We start from the raw sequence: 7,459 nt of genomic DNA, 5'->3' as shown, positions 1-7,459 counted from the left end.
GCAGGAGGATCGCTTGAGCCTAGGAGTTTGAGGTTGCTGTGAGCTAGATGCCACAGCACTCTACCCGGGGTATCTGAGTAAGACTCTGTCTCAAAAATAAAAGGAAGAAAGATTAAATAGGTTCTGAGGATGCTTTCTTTAACAATTAAAATGACAGACATGAAGTAGAATAAAGAGCTCCCATCTATTTAAAAAATAAATGACTAAGTGAGAAATCTCAGATACTCTTGATCTGTTCAAATCACACAGTATATGATAATAGTACATGAAAGTAATGCTTAATTAATACAAGCAGGATCAAGTTTATTGGCAATCTCTAATTCCACTTTTTATGAAAATTTGATATAACCTACAGACAGTCTTAGATTCTTTTTTATTTTGAAACAGTCTCACTGTGTTGCCTCTGTAGAGTGCTATAACATCATAGCTCACAGCAACCTCAAACTCTTGGGCTCAGAGCAGTTCTCCTGCCTCAGCTTCCCTGGTGGCTGGGCTACAGGTTCCTGCCACAATACTCAGCTATTGTTTCAGAGACAGGGTCTCATTCTTGCCCAGGCTGCTTTCAAACTATTGAGATCAGGCAATCCACCATGCCCGGCATGGTCTTAGATTCTTCTTTGCCTAATGATTTATGTTGTAGTAAAATTTTCAGATTAATAATAAGTAATCTAAACTCTATTACCCAGATTATTTCTACTTTATTAGTAGAAATTTCTCTTCATATATCTGTAAGTTTAAATCTGGCAGTAAATTTTAAACCCTCATCCCCTGAAAAATAAGGAAGTGTGGGCAACATTAATAAAAATGAAAGAATATATATCTAGATTTTTTCCCCATGAAATTTCAGACTATCAAGGCATAAAACAAGAACTTAAAAGCTTCCATGGAGATGAAAAAAGAAATTTCTTCAACGGAATAATAGCCAGCTTGTCATTGCAAGTTTTACCAGAAACACTGGATTCTAGTATCAGTGGTACCAGTATACCCACCTACAAGGTAAATGAAAAAATTCTACATTTTGGGGAAAATTTTTTTGGAACTAGAATTCTTTATCTTCTCTCAAAGGAGAAGATAAAATAATTTTTTATACATGCAATAAAAAGTATACCTGCCATACCAAAAAATAAAAGATTGATGTGTTCCACCCAAAAAACTAAAGTTTAAGAAATACATTGGTTTCATAATATAATAGAACTAACTGCTGAAGAGTTCAACAAAAGATGTTAAATCTGGGGATGCTGCCATGCAATGCATCGAGGAATCCATAGGTCATGGTGCGTCACATGTGGACAGGAGCTCAGTAAAGAAAGGCCACTTGTGGAGTGGCCCTAGGGCTTTGACCTCTCATTCACAGAGAGCCTCACATTCAAACACCAAGTTGGTTATACACACAGTCACAGAGATGCACCCAGGAGGTGGAACTCTTGAAATTTTCAATTGTTTGAGCTTCACAGAAACCCTAAATAGCAGTGGTGGCTTAAATAACATAGGTGTTTCTTTTGTTCTCATGAAATAAAAAATCCCCAGGTTGGTAATCCCTCAGGCTGGCCAGTACAACCACTTAAGGAAAGTTTAACTGAGAACTCTGGGAATATCTGGTCTTCCCTTATGGTCGTGCAATAGCCCTTCCTACATTATAGGCAAGAAGAATGGGGGGGGAGGGGGAAGAGGGTAAAATATAACTAATAGTGGGGTTTTCCCTCCTGTTAAGGAATTGTCCCTCATTTCCCTCTTAATGACTTCCACTAAAATCTCACAGAACAGGCCTGTATCTCAAGTCCATCTCCCCTGTGTCAGAAGCTAGGAAATAGTTTAACTAGGCATAGCACCATGACAATGAAATTGTGGTACTATCAATAAGGAAAATACTGTGTAAGTACACCCAATTTTGGTATTATTTTTTTTATAATAGACTTCTTATCCTATTTAGCACAATTTTAGGTTTACAGAAAAATTGAGCAGAAAGGCAGAAAGTAGAGATCCAATTCTTTCTTTCTATTTTTTTCTTTAGTTGAGAGTCTCACTCTGTCACCCTGAGTAGCCACAAATTCTTGGGTCCCAACAATCCTCTTGCTCAGCCTCCCAAGTAGCTGGACTACAGGTCCTACCGAAATGGCTGGCTAATTTTTTTGTTTTTAGGAGAGACAGGGTCTTGTTCTTTCTAAAGCTGGTGTCAAACTCCTGGACTCAGATGATCTGCCTGCCTTAGCCTCCCAGAGTGCTAGGTTTACGTCTAAGCCACCGCTTCCAGCCAAGAGTTCCCATTTGTACACTCACAGTTAATCAGAATCCCCCATTAGCATCTTGCTTGGTGTGCTATACATGTTATAATGATAAATCAATATTTACACACTATTATTGACTAAAGCCTATAGTTTGCCCTAGGGTTCACTCTTTGTGTCATACTGTTCTATGGGTTTTGACAAATGCATAATGTCATGTTTCTGCCACATGCTTTTTGATATATCAAGGCTGTTCAAAAAATAAAGTGGCCCAAGATTTTCTTTTCTTTATATTGTTCATTCTATTTTTTATTAAATCATAACTGTGTACGTTGATGTATTTATGAGGTTCAGTGTACTGATTTGATATATAATGTGAAATGCTTACATTAAACTGATTAACATATCCATCACAATTATATTCTTTTCTTAATAGTTTTGAAATATACCATTGCATCATGCTCCCCTCTCTCTCCTCTCCCCTTCTGCTTTCCAGACCATAGTTGGACTCTTTAGCAAAGAGACCGCCTTCAAAACAAAGTATTTTTATTTCAACAAACAAACAAAACAAATTGGACAAGCTTTGTGTCATAAAGGAAGAATGACAAAATTTTCAGGAAAAAATATGTCTCCAAGGCCTTGGCATAGGACAGATCAGAAGACTGGCCAGAAGAGTAAAGCCAAGGCTTGGCCTGAGGGGAGATCCTACCTGCAAAAATAGTCTAGCACCTCTCTTTATAATGTGAGGATATTTGCCACCAAAAGTTGCAAATACAGCAAAAACAAAAATAAACAAATGGATTTAATCAAATTAAAAACCTTTTGCATAGCAAAGGAAATAATCAACAGAGTAAATAGGCAACCTAAAGAATGGAATACAATATTTGCAAACAATTAATATATATCCAAAAAAGGTCTAATATCCAGAATCTACAAATAACTCAAACAAATCAGCAAGAAAAAAACAAACACTGTTAAAAAAAAAATAGCAAAAGATCTGAACAGAAGTTTTTCAGAAACAGATAGACAAATGGCCAAAATAAGAAAAAAAATTGGCATCACTAATCATCAGGGGAATGCCAACTAAAACCACAATGAGATCCCCCCTTACCCTTTTCAGAATGACAATTATTAAAAAGTCCAAAAACAATAGATGTTTGTGTGTAGAGAGAAAGGAATGCTGTACACGATTGGTGGCACTGAGAATCAGTACAATCTCTGTGGAAAACAGTATGGAGATTCCTCAAAAAAAAAAAAAAAAAAATGGCTTGGAGCCTATAGCTCAACCGGCTAAGGCACCAGCCACGTACACCTAAGGTGGCGGGTTCGAATCCCCAGCCCGGACCCGCCAAACAACAATGATGGCTGCAACCAAAAAATAGCTGGGCGTTGTGGCGGGCGCCTGTGGTCCCAGCTACTTGGGAGGCGGAGGCAAGAGACTCGCTTGAGCCCAGGAGTTGGAGGTTGCTGTGAGCTGTAATGCCATGGCACTCTACCCAGGGGGATAGCTTGAGGCCCTTTCCCAAAAAAAAAAAAAAAAAAAATGTGGACTTACCATTCAATCCAGCAACTCCACTACAGAGCATCTACTCAAGAGAAAAGAAGTTATTTTATCAAAAAGACACCTACACTCAAATGTTTAATGCAACATAATTTATAATTGCAATGATGTGGACCCAACCTAAGGGTTCATCAATTCGTGAGTGGATAAAGAAAACGTGATAAACACACACACACAGCATGGAGTATTATTTGGCCATAAAAATGAATGAAATAGTGATCTCGCAACAACTTGGATGAAACTCAAGGATGTTATCCCAAGTGAAGTATCTCAGAAATGGAAAAACAAACACCATGTCTTCACACCAATAACTAGGAACTAGACAATGAGTACATGTAGGCACAAAGGGATGTAAAGGACATTGGAAGCCAAAAAGGGGAGCGGGAGGGCTGAAGGAAGATGAGGCATAGAAACTCACCACGCAGGGACGATGAGCACCATTCTGGTGATGGGCACTCTAAAAACTGACTTAAGCATTATACAAGCTATCCACATAACAGAATGCCCCTTTAATATTTTGAAATATAAATGAATAAATAAATCACAAATGCGAACATTGTTTTCAAAAAAGAAAAACTTCTCAGCTGTGGATGCTCAGTCCACAAGAAACAACATCATGAATGATTCAGGAATGTTTTAGAGAGGTCACTCTGGTTGCTGGGTGGAGAATGAACAGGAGGGAAGCAATTAATGGCAGAGGCCAGATGAGACCTGAGGTGTGGTTTTGTTTCAATAAAACTTTATTTATGGACTCTGAAATTGGATTTTTCATATCCTTTTCAAATGTCATGAAATAGCCATCTTTAAAAATTTTTTTTTAATCCTTTAAAAATGTAAAAACCATTTATAGCTCACAGACAGAGGGCCAGTTTTGGCCTAGGAGCTATCATTTGCTGATTCCTGATATAGGAGCAAATTAAAGACAAAGTATGAAAATTTTAATTATAATAAAGATCAGAAAGTAAGCTTTGTAAACCTTTATGTAAAACTAATCACTATACTAACAGAAATCAAGAAATTCAGAAGTGGCCCTGATAGTAGCCAAGAAACCTTTACCTGTCACTTTATAATTATTCACCATTTGAATATCTTTAATCTAAGAATGATTAATGCTAGTATTTATTGAGTACTTTGGAATTCACAGGATATGGAACTATAAAATCATCAAAGGACACCAGCAGGACATCACCCAGTTATTTGCTGAACTGGGTCTGATTAAATAGAGTTATAATTCTTGTCAGGAACATCAGGAACTGGGGAGATCTTTGTGAACCAAAATGACCAGGGACAGGCAAGAGCTCCCAGAGGAGTCAGCATTGACTCAGGTTGTACATAAACAGGTAACAATAAGAAGAGTATTCCAAGAGGAAGGAATGAGTGATTCCAGCAGCGGGGACAGATAGCCAACTGTACTGGAGGAGCAGAGGTCAGAATAGCCACGGGGCTGGGACTCCAGGCTAATAACTTTTATAAGAGATCTGTAAATCAAGTGGGTATCAGCCTCCTATATATAAATAATGTTATTTTTCAAATGTATTATTCTATTGTGATTCAATACATTCATATATTTTAAACTACTATTAAATTCATTTATAGCATTTTATATTTTCTCAACTGATGTTAAATATAATCCTTCCACACTGAAAAGTACACAATATTTTAATTGTTAAAATGAGATTTCCATACTTGAAAAGTCCAGCACTATTGTGTTAATAAATACCAAAGGCTGGCTCTATTCTCTGACCACAGAGTTTTAAACAAAAGCATGAGGGAGGCAGGGTGTGTGGAGCATTGGAGGAGCCCAGCTGTGCTACTCAAATCTAAAAACACTCTGCTAAGTAATGCTTGGATGAAAGAGACATTGAAATCCCAGATTTCATGCTCGTTAGAAATGAACAAGCAACTTACATATTAAAACCGCTAGGTCTAGGTGGTACTTGTAGGACAATGAACATCCTCTTCCAGGAAATGCAAATGACCATGATCAATTTAAAAAGAAATAGAAATATGGTTCTTAAATATAGATTGTTACATAAAACCTTAAGTAGCCACATTATAAAAGAACTCTCCCTTCAAGGAACACATAATTCCTGTCGTATTTAAACTATTTCAGAGAATAGAAAAAGATAACAGTTTTCCAACTAATTCTACAAGACTAGCAAAACCCAGATATCCAAACTGAACAGGAACAGAAAAAAGGAAGGGTATTACAGACAAATACGTTATGAACATAGTGCAAACTTATGGTTTATGCAACAATAAATTAAATCCAGTCTTCTATTAAATAATAACACATAATGACTAAGTAGGGCTTATTCAAGGATGTTTTAATATTAGAGAAATCTACAAGGACAGATTAAAAGAGAAAAACCCATACATCATCTTGATAGATGATGAAAAACATTTAATAAATTTAACTTCACTTGCATGATGGAAGAATTACATTTTAATACTAATTGATTGAGAAAAATACAGGATAAGTCACCATAAATACATTCAGTAACACTTATAAATGAATCTGACTGTCATTAATCACAGCAGCTAATTTGATAAACAGACACAAGCAGAAACCTTCAGTAAAGTACGTAGTGAAATGTTAGAAAGGTTGCTATTAATTTCAAGAGTGAAATAAGAGGGTCTTGTACCCAGGTTGTACTGGGTTAAAAAAGAACACCCCAGTATCTTAGTTCCTTACAACAACATAGATTTAATGTTCATACTTCATGGCAATCAATGATAAAATCTAACTTTGCCCCATCTCATTTTTGGCAAAATCCTCAAATTCCAATTCCTTGGTCTTTATCACACTAATATCCCTCACAATGAGATGTTCACTGAGGTACTGTTTATAATAAATTTTTGGAAGCATCTTATATCTATCTATCAGTAGGAGAAGAGCTAAACAAATTATCTTAAGTCTCTACTATAGATAAAGGATGTTTATTTACATAAATTAATAACATCTATAAATATATAAGGAAAAGATTGGAAATGATATATAGAAAGCAATAGAAGTCATTTCTGAGCAGGTTGTAGAATCGAGGAGTGTGATAAAGATGTTCTCTTTTGTTACTTTACACATCCATGTTGTTTAAATTTACTGTGCAATAAGTATATATTACATTTTTATTTAAAATTAAAAACAAAAATTTAAAGTATTTCATGTCTTCCTTTTTTTTTACTTTAAGGTATACTTTTGTTTACTCATATAAGAACAATGCAAAAACAATAGTTCTTGTGCGTCTAGGAAATTTTATTTTGTGTTTTTTCTGCTGTAATGCTGGTAAAACAAAAGTTTTAAATGACGATAACAGACCAGGCATGGTGGCTCACACCTATAATCCTAGCCCTCTGGGAGGCCGAGGCAGGTGGATTGCTTGAGCTCAGGAATTTGAGACCCGCCTGAGCAAGAGCAAGACCCTGTCCCTAGGCTTGGTACCTGTAGCTCAAGCGGCTAGGGCACCAGCCACATACACCAGAGCTGGCAGGTTTGAATCCAGTCCAGGCCTGCCAAACAATGACAACTACAAACAAAAAATATTTGAGCATTGTGGCAGGCACCTATTATTCCAGCTACTTGGGAGGCTGAGGCAAGAGAATCACTTAAGCCCAAGAGTTTGAGGTTGCTGTGAGCGGTGATGCCATGGCACTCTACCCAGGGCAAGAGCTTGAGACT

This window comes from Otolemur garnettii, unplaced genomic scaffold (genome assembly GCF_000181295.1).
Source record: "Otolemur garnettii isolate 467f Iridium unplaced genomic scaffold, OtoGar3 scaffold00167, whole genome shotgun sequence".
Taxonomy (NCBI): domain Eukaryota; kingdom Metazoa; phylum Chordata; class Mammalia; order Primates; family Galagidae; genus Otolemur; species Otolemur garnettii.
The sequence above is the reverse complement of the archived record's forward strand: the minus strand, read 5'-3'. Positions refer to the sequence as shown.